Genomic DNA, 20,833 nt, shown 5'->3' with positions numbered 1-20,833 from the left:
AAAGAAATAACAAGTAGAAGAATCCCAGACCAAAGGATGCCTATAATTCCATCACTCTGAACCAAAAAGGCTTTTCAGATGGCTGACAGGAGCTAGATCCAGCAGCGTTTTACTGCTGAACAGACCAAAGAGCAGGAACTTGCAGAGCTCAGACTAGGCTGGGGAGGGGAGAGCAGTAATGAGACTTTGCCCTGGATCAACTCACTTTGATCAACCATGATTTGAATATTTTTTGCAAGGTAAAACTATATCTATATATGATATGTGGCAAAAAATACAAGCATTTTGAAAAAAAGCTATCTTTTTTCAAAACTCTTCTTCAAAAGGAAATTTCAGAGGAAAATTTTCCCAGTTAGCAAAAGTCACTGATAAGCAGGATGATATATGTGAATCATCTGAAGAATATGCAGTTGTTAATTGGAGAATACAATACAATGAAAGTTCCACTGACTTTGAGAAGCATGACATCACACTCAAAATAGCATTTCAGCTTCACCTAGTTGATATCATCAAGGCATCTAAAGAGCTACAGATGGAACTGATTGAGCTCTCAGTAAAACATTTTAAAGTCATTGTTTGCTACTGAGAAAGATCCAACTGAAATATGGAAAAATGCAGCAGAATACCCATGCCTTTGGCAACATGCCCAAAAGAAGCGTTCTTGCTTTTCAACCACTTATTGTGAATCTAAATCCCTTACCGAACCCAAATCAAGACATGCTTAAGGTCACAAATGACTGACACCCATCTAGAGGATCAGCTGAAACTGCAGACCTTCATGCTGCAACCAAACATTAAAATGCTTTCCAACAAAAAGCAGACACAACAAAGCCATTAAAAGGTTAGTTAACTTTAAAATTAACAAATAGTTTTCATTTTTTGAAATTATTAAGTACACATAATGGTTAGATTTTTACAAAATAATACAGATTTTTAAGTTTATCTAATTGAAGTTTCTTGAATGCACTTATTTGATTAGAGCTAAATATTAATGCAGTTTTCCAACATGAAAAGGTTCCTCACCCCTGAACTAGACCACTCCTGTTAACCAACCCCAAATGTCCCAGTCAGATACACCTTCATGTTTAATCTCACAGACCTGTCCCTAACTTTCCAGTGAAATTCAAATGCTGGTAATATTAAGGGTTTAATTAAACACATATGTGCAACATTTAGTTAATCCCCATTTAAACAGTTCTCATTCTGTCATCTTGGATTCAGCTCTCTACCTTATTAAGTTGCCTGTTTCTGGGAAACAGTTTCCCTTGGAAATTCAGTGTTGAAAAAATCTGTCCTTGACCACTGTCCACAAATTGGCCAGTTTGGTCCATTCAAATTCAGAGATATACATCCTTGAATCAATATCCTACTATCTTTAACTGTAGTGTCAGCTCTTAACAGTACCTGGAATGGGCCTTACTTCTAGGGCAGATTTACAGGTTCCAAGTCTCTTGTGGAGGTTTCCTAGGCAATGCTGCTTAAGCCTGTTGGAGATGAGGATAATTTAGTAGGGCCTGACAAAACCTAATTACATTAGCCTTCCAATAAGTAGTCCATTAGTTCACTAGCCAGGGGAAAATCTTACAAAATTTACTTTATTACCATCAGGGCTATAGGAAGAACATCAATTAGGCTACCTATAACTCATCTGAAAGTCTAGAGTTTCAGTCTTCACATACTACTTATTCTATCTTTACCTATCTTTACACTGCAAAGATAATGCTATCTATAAGCTATAGGAAGTATCTTTAAAAAGAATCCTTGAGAGAGGCTGAACCAAGATGGTGGAGTAAAGACAGGAACTTGCGTGAGCTCTCCCAAATTCTCCCCCAAACAACTTTAAAATAACACCTGAAAGCAACTTCTGGAGTGGCAGAAACAACAAAAGGATAGAGTGAAATAATTTTCCAACTGAAGAAGATTGACATGAAAGGTCTGTCTCAATGGGGCACGCAGTCTAGTGTAGGCCACACCCTTGCAAGTCAGCAACAGGCCTTAGGGGTGACAGGCAATTTCCTGAGTCTCAAGCACAGACAGTAAGGGGGCTGGATAATTGCTCAGAAAGAGATTACAGGGGACCTTTTGTTAGCACTGGGTATAGGACTCTGTTGCACTGCCTATATAAGAATTGGGGTCATAATCCCAGGTCACAGTCCTTGGGTAAGGAGGAGCATTAGCACACAGTTCCAAAGTAGAAAGACTGCTTGTGTTGGTCACAGACCAGAGCACAGACCAGGAGATCAGTGACCTCAGATCACACCACCTTAGAAGAACTGAAAACTTACAGGTCTCCAGAATTAGCTCTGAAAACAGCAGCACAAAAACCTGAAACTTCAAACAGTACCCCATCCACCCCAGGAACAAAGCTCAACTTTAACACAAAGTTAAAAGTCAAGAAAAAGTCTGGAAAAATGAACAAAAATAGCCAAAAAAAGAACTTGTCCATAGAAAGTTACTATGGGAACAGGGAACATCAAAACACAAATTCAAAAGAGGACAACAAATGTCAAAAGGCAAGTGAAAAATGATTGGCATCAGGCCAAAAAGAATTCCTGGAAGAGCTCAAAAAGGATTTTAAAAAACAAATAAGAAAGGTAGAAAAAAATTGGGAAAATAAATGAGTAGTGCAAGAGAATCAGGAAAAAAAAATCAACAGCTTGGTAAAGGAAGCACAAAAAAATGGGAAAATATACAAAAATTCTCTTAAGAAAACAACTCCTTAAAAAGTAGAATTGGCCAAATAGAAAAGGAGTTACAAAAGCTCACTGAAGATAGTAATTCCTTAAACATTAGAACTGGATAAGTGGAAGCTAATTACTCCATGAGACATCAAAAAAACAACAAAACAAAATCAAAAAATATCTCGCTGGAAAAATAACTGACCTGGAAAACGGACCAAGGAGAAATAATTTAAGAATTACTAGAATACCTGAAAGCCACAATCAAAAAAAGAGCCTAGACATCATATTTCAAGAAATTATTAAAGAAAATTGCCCTGATATCCTAGGATCAGAGAATTCTATTTCCAAATAGAAATGGAAAGAATCCATTGATCATCTCCTAAAAAAGATCCCAAAATGAAAACTCCCAGGAAAATTATAGCCAAATTCCAGACCTTCCAGATCAAGGAGAAAATATTGCAAATAGCCAGAAAAAAACTATTAAAATATCTTGCTCCAAGCAAGATACAGTCAGGATAACACAAGAATTAGCAGCTTCTAAAAGATCAGAAGGCTAAAAATATGATATCTGGAGAGCAAAGAAGCTAAGCATTATAATCAAGAACCACAAACCTAGCAAAACTCAGTATAATCCTTCAGGGGAAACAATACACATTTAATGAAACAGAGGACTTTCATGCATTCCTGATGAAAAGACCAGAGCTAAGCAGAAATTTGATTTTCAAATACAAGACTCAAGAGAAGCATAAAAAGGTAAATAGGAAAGAAAAATTATAAGAGATTCAATAAGGTTAACTGTTTACATTTTTACATGAGAAGATGGTATTTGTAACTCCTAAGATCTTTATCACTATTAGAGCACTTAGAAGAAGTATAAATAGACAAAGGGCATGAGTGTGAGTTGATTATGATGGGATGATATAAAAAAAAATTAAGGGATAAGACAGAAGTATGCATCAGGAGAAGGGAGAAAGGAGAGGTGGAATGGAGAAAAATATTTCACATAAAAGAGGTGCAAAAGAGCTTTTATGGTGGAGGGGAAGGTGGAGGGGGGAGTGGTGGGCTTGAACCTTATTCTCATCAGAACTGGAAGGAAAAAGGAATAATATACACACTACCTTGGGTATAGAAATCTATCTTACCCTTTAGGGAAGTAGGAGGGGAGGACAAGCACAACGGTGGGGCTGATAGGAGAGGGCTGATTGGGGGAGATGGTGAATCACTTGTGAGAAGGGACTGGGTGAGAGGAAAGAGAAGGATAAGAGAAAAATAGGATGGAGGAAAATACAGAGTTAGTAATCATAACTGTGAATGTGAATGGGATGAAGTCACCCATAAAATGGAAATGTATGGCAGAGTGGATTAAAAACCAGAATCCTAATATACGTTATTTACAAAAAACATACTTTAAACAGAGAGACAGACATAGAGTAAAGGTAAGAGGCTGGAGAAAAATCTTTTTCAGATGAAGTAAAAAAAAAAAGCAGAGGTAGCAATCATGATCTCAGACATAAAAGCAAAAATAGATCTAATTAAAAGAGATAAAGGAGGAAACTACATCTTACTAAAAGTTACTATAGAAAATGAAGTAATATCAATGCTAAACATATACGAACCAAATAGTATAGCATCCAAATTCTTAAAGGAGAAATAAAGCAAGTTAGAGGAGGAAATAGACAGTAAAAGTACACTAGTAGGGGAGCCTCACCTTTCCCTCTCAGAACTAAATAAATCTAACCAAAAAAATAAACAAGAAAGAAGTTAAGGAGGTGAACAGATTTTTAGAAAAGTTAGATATAATAGAACTCTGGAGAAAACTGAATGGGAATAAAAAGGAATATATCTTTTTTCTCAGTGGTGCATGGCACCTACACAAAAATTGACCATATTAGTAGGGCATAAAAATCTCCCAACCAAATGTAGGAAAACAAAAATCTTAAATGAATATTTTTCAGGTCACAATGCAATAAAAATATATTCCAAACAGGGCTGTAGAAAGATAGATTACAAATTCATTGGAAACTAAATAATCTAACCCTAAAGAACGAGTGGGTCAAAGAACAAATCATAGAAACTATCAATACTTTCATTAAACAGAATCACAACAATGTGAGAACATGCCAAAATTTATGGGATGCAGCCAAAGGAGTACTTTAGGGAAAAATGTATATCTCTAAGTACATATATCAATAAATACAGAAAGAGCAGATCAATAAATTGGGAAAGTAGTAAAGAAAAAAAAGAACAAGTTAAAAATCCCCAATTAACAATAAATTAGAAATCCTGAAAATCAAAGGAGAGATTAATAAAAATGAAAGTAAGAAAATCATTGAACTAATAAATAAAACTAGGAGCTGGTTTTATGGGGAAAAAACAATAAAATAGATAAAGCATTAGTTAATTTGATAAAAAAAAGAAAAAAAAGAAAACAAATTGTTGATATAAAAAATAAATGGGTGAATTCACTATAAAAGCAGAAACAATTATGAGGAGCTATTTTGCCCAATTATATGCCAATAAATCTCACAATCTAAGTGAAATGGATGAATACTTACAAAAATATAAATGGCTTAAATAAACAAAAGAGGAAATAGAATACTTAACCCCACCTTAGAAAAAGACATTGAACAAGCCATCAATGAGCTCCCTAAGAAAAAAAAATCATTGAAACTATATGGATTGACAAGTGAATTTTACCAAACATTTAAGGAATAATTAATTCCAATACTATATAACCTATTTGGAAAAACAGGCAAAGATGGAAAACTAATAAATTTCTTTTATGACAAAAATATAGTGCTGATACCTAAACTAGAAAGAGCAAAAACAGAGAAAGAAAACTACAGGTCAATTTTCCTAATGAATATTGATACAAAAAATTTAAATAAAATATTATCAAGAAGATTACAACAATATATCACAAAGATCACACACTATGACCAGGTGGAATTTATAACCAATATTCAATCAGAAAAATATCAGTATCATTGACCATATCAATAACAAACCTAACAAAAATCATGTGATTATTTCAAAAGTTGCAGAAAAATCTTTTAGTAAAACACAACACTCATTCCTATTAAAAACACTAGAAAACATAGGAATAAACAGAGCTTACCTTAAAATGATAAGTAGTATTTATCTAAAGCTACCAGCAAGCATTATCTGTAACAAGGATAAGTTAGAAGCCTTCCCAATAAGATCACAGTGAAGTAAGGATGCCTATTGTCATTATTGTTATTCAATATTGTACTAGAAATGCCGGCTATAGCTCTTCCCTTGAGCCATTCTAGGTAATTATTTAAAATGCTGAGGTACTCTTGATCCAGAGAACCCCACGAAATTATGCAAGTCACAGGGTTCAAATCTCCACGGTCCACTTCTAAAACACCCGTGATACAGTCCAAGCTATCAAGGGCATGCATATTCAAAAAGCCACTAAGTATTTGAAAGATGTCACATTGAAGAAACAATGTGTTCCCTTCTGTCAATACAATGGTGGAGTTGGCAAGTGTGCCCAGGCTAAGTAATGGGTTTGGACACAGGGTCACTGGCCCAAAAAGATTGCAGAATTCTTGCTGCATGAGCTTAAAAATACAGAGGGTAATGTGGAACTGAAGGGTTTGGATGTGGATACTCTTGTTATTGAGCATATCCAGGTTAACAAGTTTCCCAAAACGCAACAGCATACTTACAGGGATCATGGTCGAATCAACCCATACACAAGTTCTCCTTGCCATATTGAGATGATACTTACTGAAAAGGAACAAATTGCTCCTAAACCAGAAGAAGATGTTGCTCAAAAGAAAAAGGTATCCCAAAAGAAACTGAAGAAACAAAAGCTTATGGCACAGGAGTAAATACGACATTAGAGTGCAAATAAAAGTGAAATGAAAACATTTGTAACAGTTAAAAAGAAGAAAGAAAGAAAGAAAGAAAGAAAGAAAGAAAGAAAGAAAGAAAGAAAGAAAGAAAGAAAGAAAGAAAGAAAGAAAGAAAGAAAGAAAGAAAGAAAGAAATGCTAGCTACAGTTCCATTCCAGAGAACAATTTGGAACTATTCCCAAAGGACTCTAAAACTGTGCGCACCCTTTGACCCAGTAATACCACTAGGTTCTGTATGAGATTAAAAAAAAAAAAAGGTAAAGGACCTATATGGACAGAAATATTTATAGCAACTTATTTTGTGGAGGCAAAAGATTGGAAATTGTAATGGAATACTATTGTGCTATAAGAAATGACGAGCAGGTAGATTTCAGAAAAACCTGGAAAGACTTGTATGGACTGATGCTGAGTGAAGTGAGCAGAACCAGGAAAACATTGTACACAGTAACAGCCACGCTGTGCAGTGATTAACTTTGATAGACTTAGCCTCTCTCAGCAATGCAAGAATCTCAAGTCTCAAGATGGAAAATGCTATCCACATCCAGAGAAAGAACTACGGAGTTTGAATGCAGATTGAAGCGTACTATTTACACTTTTTTTCCTTCTGTTTTGTTGTTTCCTCTTTCTTGTGGTTCCTCCTATTGGTTCTAATTCTTCCTTACAACGTGACTAACGTGAAAATATGTTTAATAGGAATGTATATATAGAGCCTACATCAGATTGCACACTGTCTTGGGAAGGAAGAAGGGAAGGAGGGGGAGAAAAATTTAAAACTCAAAAGTTTATGGAAGTGATTGTTGATACATCTAAATAATTTAATTACAAAAAAGAATTAGAAATTGAGGGGATGTTCCTCAATTGGGGAACAGCTAAACAAATTTTGGCATATTATTATAATGGAATACTACTGTACTATTCTTATAGCACAGGTGATGAGCACAATGCTTTCAGAAAAAACTAAAAAGACTTACACGAACTGATGCAAAGTTAGACGAGCAGAACCAGGATAACACTGTACACAGTAAAAGTAATATTGCACAGTGATCAATTGTGAACGACTTAGCTATTCTCAACAATATAATGATCCAAGGCAATTCTGAAGAACTTATGATGACAAATGCTATGCAACTCCAGAGAAAGAACTAATGAATTCTGAATGCAGATCGAAGGATGCTATTTTTTAAACTTTATTTTTTTATGTGTTTTTTTGGGGGGAGGGGTTATGTTTTCTCATACAATATGACTACTATAGAAATAAGATTTGCGTGACCGCACATGCATAACCTATATCAAATTGCTTCCCACCTCAGAAAAGATGCAGGGGGAGGAGAAGGAAGGGAGAGAATTTGGAACTCAAATTTTTTTGTCTTTTTTTTCATATTAAACATACTTTCACATCAGTCATGTTGTAAAGAAGAATTAGAAGCAATGGGAAGAACCATGAGAAAAAAGAAACAAAACAAACAAAAAAAGAGAACAAATAGTATGAATTCAATCTGCATACAGACTCCATAATTCTTTCTCTGGATGTGGATAGCATTTTTCATGAGTCTTTTGGAGAAGAGCTAAATCTATCAAAGTTAGTCATCTGCATTGTAGCTGTCACTGTGTACAATGTGCTCCTGGTTCTACTCACTTCACTCAGCATCAGTCCATACAAGTCTTTCCAGGTTTTTCTGAAATCCGCCTGCTCATCATTTCTTATAGCACAATAGTATTCCATTATATTCACATACCACAATTTGTTTAGCCATTCCCCAATTGATGGGCATCCCTGCTCAATTTCCAATTCTTGGCCACCACCCATTTTTATGATCTCTTTAGGATACAGCCCTAGAGGTGGTATTGCTGGGCCAAAGGGTATGCACATTTTATAGCCCTTTGGACACAGTTCCAAATTGTTCTCTAGAATGGTTGGATCAGTACATAACTCCACCAACAACAATGCATTAGTGTTCTAATTTTCCCACATCTTCTCCAACATTTATCATTTTCCTGTTTTGTCATGTTAGCCAATCTGATAGGTGTGAGATGCTACCTTGGAGTTGTTTTTGCATTTCTCTAATCAATACTGACTTCAGACATTTTTATATGACTATAGATGGCATTAATTTCATCTGAAAACTGCCTGTTCATATCCTTTGACCATTTATCAACTGGGGAATGACTTGTATTCTCATAAATTTGACTCAGTTCTCTATATATTTTAAAAATGAGGACTTTATGAGACACTGCCTATAGAAATTGTTTCCCAGCTTCTGCTTCCCTTCTAATTTTAGTTGCATTGGCTTTGTTTGTGCAAAAACTTTTCAATTTAATGTAATCAAAATCATCCATTTTGGATTTCATAATGTTCTCTATGTCTTGATCATAAATTCTTTCCTTTTCCATAAATCTGACAGGTAAACTATTCCTTGCTCTCCTAGTTTGCTTATAGTTTGCCTTTATATCTAAATCATGAACCCATTTTGACTTTATTTTGGTATATGGTGTGAGATTCTGATCTATGCTTAGTTTCTGCCATATTTTCCAGTTTTCCCAGCAATTTTTGCTAAATAGTGAGTTCTTATTCCAGAAACTGGAATCTTTGGGTTTATCAAACAGTAGATTACTATAGTCATTGACTACTGTGTCATGTACACCTAACCGATTCCACTGATCCACCTATTTCTTAGCCAATACCAAGTAGTTGTGATGATTGCTGCTTTATAATACAATTTAAGATCTGATTCAGCAAGGCCACTTTCCCTTGCATTTCTTCTCATTGATTCCCCTTGGCATTCTAGAACTTTTGTTTTATTATTTTTTTCTATCTCTATAAAATTCTTTTGGTACTTTGATTGGGATGGCACTGAACAAATAAATTTAGGTAGAACTGTCATTTTTATTATATTAGCTCAGCCTACACGTGAACAATTGATATTTTTCCAAGTATTTAGAACTATTTGTGTGAAGTGTTTTGTAATTGTGTTCATATAGTTCCTAGGTTTGTTTTGGCAGGCAAATTCCTAAATATTTTATAATGTCTGCAGTAACTTTAAATGGAATTTCTCTATCTTTTGTTGTTGGGCTTTGTTAGTAATATATAGAAATCCTGATGATTTGTGTGGGTTTATTTTATATCCTGCAACTTTAACAAAGTTGTTTATTATTTCAAGTAGTTTTTTACTTGATCTTCTAGAATTTTCTAAGCATACCATCATATCATCTACAAAAAGTGACAGTTTTATTTGTTCATTGCCTATTTTAATTCTTTCAATTTCTTTTTCTTCTCATTGCTAAAGCTAACATTTCTAGTACTATATTGAATAACAGGGGTGGTAATGGATATCCTTGTTTCACCTCTGATCTTATTAGAAATGCTTCTAGCTTATCCTCGTTGCATATAATGTTTGCTAATGGTTTTAGATAGATGCTACTTATCATTTTAAAGAAAACTCCATTGATTCCCTATGCTCTCTAGTGTTTTTAATAGGAATGGGTACTGTATTTTGTCAAAAGCTTTTTCAGGATTTATTGAGATAATCATATGATTTGTTAGTTTTGTAGCTAATGTGGTCAATTATGATATTTTCCCAAATATTGAACCAGCCCTTCATCCCTGGTATAAATCCTACCAGATCATAGTGTATTATCCTTGATATAAATTGCTGTCATCTCTTTGCTAATTTTATTGAAAATTTTTGCATCGATATTTATTAGGGAAATTGGTCTATAATTTTCATTCTCTGCTTTGGCTCTTCCCGGATTAGAGATCAGCCCCATATCTGTATCATAAAAAGAATTTGACAGGACTCCACCTATTTTCTCAAATTTTTTATGTAGTATTGGAATTAATTGTTCTTTAAATGTTTGATAGAATTCACTTGTAAATACATCTGGACCTGGAAATTTTTTCTTAGGGAGTTTGTTGATGGCTTGTTCAATTTCTTTTTCTTAGATGAGGTTATTTAAGTATTTCATTTCCTCTTTTGTTAATCTGGGCAATTTATATTTTTGTAAATATTCATCCATTTCACTAAGATTGTCAAATTTATTGGCATATAATTAGGCAAAATAGCTCCTAATTATTGTTTTAATTTCTTCTTTGTGGTGAAATTACTCTTTTCATTTTTAATACTGGTAATTTTTTCTTTCTTTTTTTAACTCAAATTAACCAAACGTTTATCTATTTTATTGTTTTTTTTCCACAAAACTAGCTCTTAGCTTTATTTATTAGTTCAACAGTTTTCTTAAATTTGATTTTATTAATCTCTCCTTTGATTTTCAGAATTTCTAATTTGGTATTTAATTGGGGATTTTTAATTTGTTCCTTTTCTAGCTTTTTTAGTTGCATCCATTGATCTCCTCTTTCTCTATTTAATTCATGTAAGCATTTAGAGATATAAAACTTCCCTAAGAACCACTTTCGCTGCATCCCATAAGTTCTGGCTCATTGTCATTCTCTTGAATGAAGTTATTGATTTTTTTGTATGATTTGTTGTTTGACCCACTCATTCTTCAGAATTAGATCATTTGGTTTCCAATTAATTTTAGTCTATCTTTTCATGGCCCTTTATTACATGAAACTTATTGCATCATGATCTGAAAAGGATGCATTTAATATTTGTGCCCTTCTGCACTGGGTTGTGAGGTTTTTATGCCTTAATACATGGCCAACTTTTGTGTAGGTGAAATGTACTGCTGATAAAAAGATATATGCCTTTCTATCTCCATTCAGTTTTCTTCAGAAGTCTACCACATCTATTTTTTCTAAAATTCTATTCCCCTCCTTAGCTTCTTTCTTGTTTATTTTGTGGTTAGATTTACCTAGTTCTAAGAAGGGGAAGTTGAGGTCCCCCACTAGTATCCACTTTGCTATCTGCTTGTTTTATGGGATAGTTCATGCCATTCACATTCACAGTTATGGTTACTATCTGTGTCTTTCTCTCTATCCTATTCTCCCCCCCCATTTATGCTTTTCTCTCTCCTTTTTCCCTTCCCCTCTTCACTAGAATTTTATTTCTGACTACTGCCTTCCTCAATCTGCCCTCCACTCTGTCAGCCCCCCCCTCCTTTTCTTTCCTTTTTCCCTTACTACTCATTCCCTTTCTTTTATCCACCCTCTCTCTTTTGTTTCCCCTTTCCCCTCCTACTTCCTGTAGGGTAAATTAGATTTCTATATCTGAGTATGTTATTCCATTTTTGAGGCAAATCTATGCGAGTAAGGCTGAAATAATGATCATTTGATTATCTCCCTCTCTTCTTTCCCTCTATTATAATAAGGTTTTTTTCTTTTGTCTTTTATAAATGTGGTCTGATTCTATTACTTTGAAAGCTTTGAAACTTTGAAACTTTCTACAGAAAAAGTTACTACTCTTTTACTTCCTGTTATTAAAACTTATCTCCCACTGAAAGATTAATCAAAGGGTCAGCAGAAGTCCCTGTTTATTGGGAATATAAGTTTAGCATTGGAACCCCAGTAATTAAAGTCATGTCAGAGTTGATTTGGGTATCAAGCTTCAACAATTAACCTAATTATACTTAATCTTTCAAAATCAAAAGATCTTCCCTGAGGTCAAAAATGTCTAGTTTCAGAAGGTAACTCAATTCAGACATTTTCACAAAGATGTCAAAAACAGGTACTAGAAAGACTGGGTCCTTTGAAAGGAATTTTCTCCTAATGAGCCCAACCCGAAAGGGTATCTTTAGAAGGATAGACAGGCTAAAATTAATATTGGGGGTAGATTTGACCAGACCATAGTTATCAAAATCTGAGAGATTCTACAGTGATCACTGGCTACTCAAGGTGAAAGTAAGGCATCTGATTTATATCAAAAAGGATATATATGCATGTATAAAACATATATATGTATAAAATAAGGATAAAGATCCTTACTGACAAACTGAGATTTATCTCAGATCAGACCAGACCAGAAATACACAGGTATTTCAGAAGGGAAGGTAGCCAAGACAGCATGGTAATTACAAATGACAAATACTCAACAAGCAGACAAGTCTCCCTGAAGGAAATAAAGTGAAGGGGCATCAGGTTCAGATAAATCCTAGTTTAGCCCAGGTATTCATGTAGAAAGAGAGGAAGCCCTCCTATTAAAACACTACCAAGACCTTACTTTTGAGTCTTGAATCATAATTGTATGCTCCTCAGGATATCAGTATGGCTGCCTGGCTGATTCCTCGGAGTCCACTTGTCTACAGCGAATAAATTATTCAGGTACAAGAGATAGACAAACAGACAATATAGAAACACACACAAAACACTTATTTGGACTCCGCATTTTGGAGAACCCCACATTCCAACCTGGTTATCCTGATGTCCCAATTTACCAAGTTACCCACCTCTGCCTATTTCAAATAGAACTCAGTACAGCCCTGGAAGACCTAAACCAGGCTATTTAGCTGTTTCAACCACTCTACCCTTATGACTCATAGGGACCATGTTTTTGAGAGGGCTCTGTCCATAAATATCAAGCTGAGTTGAGTGTTGGGTAAGCACCTAAAAGAGGTTATGACAAATGACTATTAAGTTTCAGAAGCTTCTGGCTTCTTGAAGTAGCCAGTCACCATATCACTTTTGAAGTCATTAGTATTGAACATATGATATAGGATCATGCCATCACTCTGCCTCCAGAGTTAAGTTAGTAGATGTAAAATGTTTCCTCTCACAAGCTGAATAGGGCTTAGGAGGCATCTTACTGAAATAGAAATGGTACATCTGAACTCCCACTTGCCTGGGTGCTTTGAGTACCCTTCATAAGTAATTTGTAATTCTTTCAAAGGCTGAAAGCTCTGGGATGGAGCCTTTTCTGTTTGCTAGATGGGCCCCAACCTCCAAGCACCTGGTTCTGAAGGAATGCCTTTTTACCTATACGCTGACAGTTCCATCTACTACAAGGGGCATATTCAAATGGATTTTGGTGGCCATTGATCTGGTAATGGGTGATATCCTGAGAGATGTGGGGTCTAGCAATTCCTCCTCAAGGATTGGTCTAAAAGTCACATGGCTGGCACATAAGAGAGACTTGAGGGACAGTGCATAAGACCTTTACACTGATTCCTGGGTAGTGGGGCCATGATTCTGAGTGGTCTGGGACCTGGAAAGAAGAGGACTGGACAGAGACCCTCTCCTTTGGGGTGGGAACCAACAGAAATTGTGCTACTGATGTATCCCATCACATAAAATTTTTTGTGAGGTCCACATATGCTCCCTTTAAAACTAAACAAGCAGGGAGTTTCCGCTTCTGGGAGCCAAGATGGCGGAGTAAAAAGGTAGTTGTTCTCACTCTCCCTTATCAACCTCTGAAAACCCAGAAAATATCACCCCAGAAAAAAACCCTGGAGCAGCTGAACTAGAAGAAAGATGGGGAGCAGCAGTGCGATAGCCCAGCAAAAAGGATCCCCCAGTACCTCAGCAAAAATAAGGGAGGCAGAACTACAAGGGGCCCCAGGTAGATAAGTACCCTGCAGTATTCATCTGAAAGGAGGTGAAGAAAACAACCTAAAGCCTTCCTAAAGCCCCGGCCTTGCTGATTCCAAGCCAACACCAGGTGAGCTGTCGGAGCCCTGCAGCCTCCAACTGTGAAGAAATCCTGAAGCTCAGGTGGTAGAGCAGGCAAACACCAACACCTGGACCCTCTGAGTGCCTCAGTGAGGTAGGGGGTGGGGGGAACCGTGGAAACCAGCTCAGAAAACCACCAGGTGCCTCAGCACTCTACCAAAAAGGAATCTCCCAGTGCACTAGCACAAACGAGGGAGACAACACTGCAGGGGGCCCCAGGCAGATAAACATCCAGCAGCACCCATCAAAAAGGAGCTGAAAAAAGCTAAAGGGAAGGAAAAGCAGGCAACCTACAATTGCCTGAAAGTTCCAGCCTTGCTGATTCCAGCCCAACACGAGGTAAGCTGCCGGAACCCTACAGCCTCCAATTGCCAACATAAGAGGCCCCAGCACACAAAGCCAGTGACCAAGACCTAGGCTCCCAACAAAAGAAGCTTGGGTCAGTCCCTCTGTTCCCCAGCAGGAGAGCTCAATCTCTTCAAAGGCCAGGGAATAAAGACACACCATAAGTAAAAAGAAACATACCACAGATTCACATTAGGAGAAGAGTGAAGATCAAGACAGAAATTCTGAAGAGGACAACATTGTCAAAAAACCCACATCTGCAACAACAAAAAGGAATATGAACTGGTCTGAAGCCCAAAAAGCCTTCTTAGAAGAACTCAAGAAGGATTTTAAAAGTCAAATGAGAGAGGTAGAAGAGTCCTTCAAAAATACAATTGGCCAATTGGAAAAAAAATGCACTGAAGAAAACAAGTCCCTAAAAAACACAACTGGCCAACTGAAGAAGGAAGGACAAAAACTAACAGAAGAGTACACTGAAGAAAACAAGTCCCTAAAAAACAAATTGGCCAGTTGAAGAAGGAAGTACAAAAACTAACAGAAGAAAACAATCTGTTAAAAACTAGAATTGGACAAATGGAAACTATTGTCTCTATGAGAGAGCAAGAATCAGTCAAATGGAAACAAAAAATGAAAAAATAGATGAAAACGTAAAATACCTCATCAGTAAAACAACCAACCTGAAAAATCGATTCAGGAGAGACAATTTAAAAATTATTAGACTACCTGAAAATCATGTTCAAAAAAAGAGCCTGGACAGTATCTTTTGGGAAATCATAAAGGAAAACTGCCCTGACGTCCTAGAACCAGAAGGAAAATAACCATAGAAAGAATCCACCGATCACCACCTGAAAGAGATTCCAAATTGACAACACCAAGGAATATAATAGCAAAATTCCAAAATTACCAGATGAAAGAGAAGGTGCTGCAAGCAGCCAGAAAAAAAACAATTTAAATATCATGGAACCACAGTCAGGATTACACAGGACCTTGCAGCTTCTACATTAAAAGACCACAGGGCATGGAACATGATATTCCCAAAGGCAAAGGAGCTTGGAATGCAGCCAAGGATCAATTAACCAGCAAAAATAAGCATCATTTTTCAATGGGGGAGATGGATATTCAACAAAATAGGAGACTTCCAAACTTTCCCGATAAAAAGACCCAGAGCTCAACAAAAAATTTGATCTTCAAGTACAGGACTCAAGAAGGACATAAAAAAGTAAATGGCTCAGAAAGATACAATATGTTGTTAATGGGGGGGTGGGTGCTGTTTAAACCCTTACAAGGGAATATGACACTTGCAACTCTTGAGAACTGTATTGTTATTACACCATGTCAAAGGAGTATACATAAAGAGGGTGGATATTAGTTGACTTTGATGTAACGATAAAAAAAATCTAATCAAGTGGGTTAAATGGATCCAAGTAAGTGGATTAATCTGATCCTAGAAAATGTACTGGGAAAGGAGGAGGCAGACAAGGGTAAATTACATTACAGGAAAAGACACAAAATCCTATTACAGCAGAGGGAGAGAAGGGAGGAGGTGGGGAGCTTGGTTTGAACCTTACTGTCATCAGATTTGGCTCAAGAAGGGCATAACATAATCAATTAGGTATAGAAATCTAACTTGCCCTACGATAGGATTAAGGGAAATAGAGTTAGTTTTTCAAAACATGCCTACTATGGACTTGTTTTGCATAACTGCACATGTACAACCTATATGAGTTGCTTGCCTTTTCAATGAGGGTGGGTGGGGAGGGAGGAAGAGAGAAAATGTGAAACCTAAAGTTTTAAAAACATATGTTTAAAAAAAATGTTTTCACATGTAACTGGGAAATAAGAAATACAGGAAATGGGGTACAGAAGTCTATCCTGCCCTACAGGAAAAGAGAAGGGGAAGGGGATAAGAGAAGGGGGAGAGAGACAGAAGAGAGGACACACTAGGGGAAGGGATATTCAGAATGCATGCCATCATGGGGTGGAAGGAGGGGGGAGATGGGGCATAAATTTGGAATTCAAAAACTTGTGGGAGTGAATGTTGAAAGCTAAAAATAAATAAATTTATATTAAAAAAAAGAAATCTAACTTGCTCTATAGGCAGTAGGAGGGAAAAGTGGAAAGAAAAGAGAGGGGGGAAAGAAAAGGGAGGGAAGAAGCAGTAAGAGTAAAGGGGAAGAAAAGGGAAAGGGATAATAAAGGGGAGGGACTGAAGGAGGCGGTGGTCAAAAGCAAAACACTAGTGAAGGGGAAAGGAAAAAGGAGAAAGAAAAGCATAAATGGGGGAAAGGATGGAGAAAAAGACACAGATAGTAATCATAACTGTGAATGTGAATGGGATGAACTCTCCATAAAACGGAAATGGATTGCAGAATGGATTAAAAACCATAATCCTACAATATGTTGTTTACAGGAAACACATTTGAAAAAGAGTGACACATACAGGGTAAAGGTAAAAGGCTGGAGCAGAATATATTATGCTTCAGCTGAAGTAAAAAAGCAGGGGTAGCAATCCTGATCTCAGACAAAGCAAAAGCAAAAGATCTAATCAAAGAGATAAGGAAGGAAACTACATCCTGCTAAAAGGCACCATAGACAATGAAGTAATATCATTACTAAACATATATGCACCAAATGGTATAGCATCCAAATTCTTAGAGGAGAAGTTCAGGGAGTTACAGGAAGAAATAGACAGCAAAACTATACTAGTGGGGGACCTGAACCTCCCCCTCTCTGCACTAGATAAATCTAACCACAAAATAAACAAAAAAGAAGTTAAGGAGGTGAATAGAACATTAGAAAAGTTAGGTATGATAGACCTCTGCAGAAAAATAAATGGGGATAGAAAGGAATATACTTTTTTCTCGCAGTACATGGCACATACACAAAAATTGACCATGTACTAGGGCATAAAACCTCACAATCCAATGCAGAAAGGCAGAAATATTAAATGCATCCTTTTCAGATCATGACGCAATAAAAATTATATGTAATAAAGGGCCATGGAAAGATAGACTAAAAAAAATTGGAAAATTAAATAATCTAATCCTAAAAAATGATTGGGTCAAACAACAAATCATAGAAACAATCAATAATTTCATTCAAGAGAATGACAATAATGAGACAACATACCAAAACTTGGGATGCAGCAAAGCAGTTCTTAGGGGAAGTTTTATATCTCTAAATGCTTACATAAATAAAATAGAAAAAGAGGAGATTAATGAATTGGGCATACAACTAAAAAAACTAGAAAAAGAACAAATTAAAAATCCTCAACTAAACACAAATTAGAAATATTGAAAACCAAAGGAAAAATTAATAAAATTGAAATTAAGAAAACTATTGAACTAATAAATAAAACTAAGAGCTGGTTTTATGAAAAAACCAATAAAATAGATAAACCTTTGGTTAATTTAATTAAAAAAGAAAGAAGAAAACCAAATTACTAGTATCAAGAATGAAAAGGGTGAAGCTACCACCAAGGAAGAGGAAGTTAAAACAATAATTAGGAATTATTTTGCCCAACTATGCCAACTAATTTGGAAATCTTAGTGAAATGGATACATATTTACAAAAATATAAATTGCCCAGATTAACGAAGAGGAAGTAAAATACTTAAATAACCCCATCTCAGAAAAAGAAATTAAACAAGCCATTGATGAACTCCCTAGGAAAAAATCTCCAGGGCCAGATGGATTTACATGCGACTTCTATCAAACATTTAAAGAACAATTAATTCCAATACTATATAGACTATTTGGGAAAATAGGTGAAGAAGGAGTCTTACCAAATTCTTTTTATGATACAAATATGGTGTTGATACCTAAACCAGGAAGAGTCAAAATAGAGAAAGAAAATTATAGACCAATTTCTCTAATGAATATAGATGCAAAAATTTTAAACAAAATACTAGCAAATACTTGTTGCAAGCAACTTATCACAAGAATAATACACTATGACCAGGTAGGATTTATACCAGGAATGCAGGGTTGGTTCAATATTAGGAAAACTATCAGCATTGAGCATATCAACACCAAAACAACAGAAACCACATGATCATCTCAATAGATGCAGAAAAAGCTTTTGATAAAATACAACACCCATTCCTATTAAAAACACTAGAAAGCATAGGTATAAATGGAGTCTTCCTTAAAATAATAAATAGCATCTATCTAAAACCTTCAGCAAGCATTATATGTAATGGGGACAGGCTAGAAGCATTTCCAATAAGATCGGGGGTGAAACAAGGATGTCCATTATCACCACTGTTATTCAATATTGTACTGGAAACCTTAGCTTTAGCAATAAGAGAAGAAAAAGAAATTGAAGGCATTAGAATAGGCAAAGAAGAAACAAAGCTATCACTCTTTGCAGATGACATGATGATATACTTAGAGAATCCTAGAGAATCAAGTAAAAAACTACTTGAAATAATAAACAACTTTAGCAAAGTTGCAGGCTATAAAATAAACCCACATAAATCATCAGCATTTCTATATATTACCAACAAAGCCCAACAGCAAGAGATAGAAAGAGAAATCCCATTTAAACTTACTGTAGACATTATAAAATATTTAGGAGTCTACCTCCCAAAAAACCCAGGAACTCTATGAACACAATTACAAAACACTTTTCACACAAATAAAATCAGATCTAAATAATTGGAAAAACAGTTGCTCATGGGTAGGCCAGCTAATATAATAAAAATGACAATCCTACCTAAGCTAATTTACTTATTCAGTGCCATACCAATCAAACTACCAAAAATTATTTTATAGAGTTAGAAAAAATAATAACAAGATTCATTTGGAAAAACAAAAGGTCCAGAATATCAAAGGAACTAATGAAAAGAAATGCAGGGGAAGGTGGCCTAGCAATTCCAGATCTTAAATTGTATTATAAAGCAGCAATCATCAAAACTGCTTGGTACTGGCTAAGAAATAGGGAGGTGGATCAGTGGAATAGGTTAAATATGCAAGACACAGTAGTCAATGACTATAGTAATCTATTATTTGATAAACCCAAAGACCCCAGCTTCTGGGATAAGAACCACTCTTTGAAAAAAATGCTGGGAAAACTGGAAAAGAGTATGGCATAAACTAGGCATAGACCCAAATCTCACACCATATACCAAAATAAAGTCAAAATGGGTTCATGACTTAGATATAAAGGCTGATACCATAAGTAAACTGGGAGAACAAGGAATAGTTTACCTATCAGATCTATGGAGAACAGAAGAATTCATGACCAAACAGGAGATAGAGAACATTATGAAAAGCAAAATGGATAATTTTGATTACATTAAATTGAAAAGTTTTTGCACAAACAAAGCCAATGCAACTAAGATTAGAAGGAAGGTAGAAAATTGGGAAAGAATTTTTACAACCAGTCTCTCTGATAAAGGCCTCATTTCTAAAATATATAGAGAATTAAGACAAATTTATAAGAACACAAGCCATTCCCCAATTGATAAATGGTCAAAGGATATGAACAGACAGTTCTCAGATGAAGAAATTAAAGCCATCTATAGTCATATGAAAAAATGCTCTAAATTGTTATTGATTAGAGAAATGCAAATCAAAACAACTCTGAGGTACCACATCACACCTATCAGATTGGCCAACATGACAAAACAGGAAAATGATAAATGTTAGAGAAGATGTGGGAAAATTGGAACACTAATACATTGTTGGTGGAGTTGTGAAATGATCCAACCATTTTGGAGAACAATTTGGAACTATGCCCAAAGGGCTACAAAAATGTGCATACCCTTTGATTCAGCAATAGCACTTCTAGGGCTATATCCGAAAGAGATCAAACAAATGGGAAAAGGACTCACATGTACAAAAATATTCACAGCAGCTCTTTTTGTGGTGGCAAAGAATTGGAAATTGAGAGGATGCCCATGAACTGAGGAACGGCTGAGCAAGTTGTGGTATATGAATGTAATTGAATACTATTGTGCTATAAGAAATGATGAACAGGCTGACTTCAGAAAACCTGGAAAGACTTGTATGGTCTGATGCTGAGTGAAGTGAGCAGAACCAAGAGAACTTTGTACACAATAACAGCCACATTATACGATAACTAATATTGTTAGACTGAACCCTTCTCAGCATTACAAGGATCTAGGACATCTCCAGACGCCTCAGGATGGAAAATGGTGTCCACTTCCAAAGAAAGAACTATGGAAGTCGAATCGTTATCACTTATTTTTACCTTCTGTTGAGTTTTGTTTCATCTTTCTGATGGTTCCTCCTATTGGTTTTAATTTTTACTTACAACTTCACTAATGTGAAAATATGTTTAATAGGAATGTAAATGTAAAGCCTATATCAGACTGTGCGCCATCTTGGGGAGGGTAGGGG

General features: G+C 35.7%; 1 pseudogene; it reads left to right on the top strand.

Annotated features, from left to right (window-relative positions):
- Positions 1-5,862: 5,862 nt before the first annotated feature.
- On the top strand, positions 5,863-6,552 carry LOC110199046 (large ribosomal subunit protein uL22 pseudogene; annotated as a pseudogene).
- The last annotated feature ends 14,281 nt before the right edge of the window (positions 6,553-20,833 follow it).

This window comes from Phascolarctos cinereus, unplaced genomic scaffold (assembly GCF_003287225.1).
Source record: "Phascolarctos cinereus isolate Bilbo 61053 unplaced genomic scaffold, phaCin_HiC Scaffold_1;HRSCAF=81, whole genome shotgun sequence".
Lineage (NCBI taxonomy): Eukaryota > Metazoa > Chordata > Mammalia > Diprotodontia > Phascolarctidae > Phascolarctos > Phascolarctos cinereus.
The sequence above is the reverse complement of the archived record's forward strand: the minus strand, read 5'-3'. Positions and strand labels throughout refer to the sequence as shown.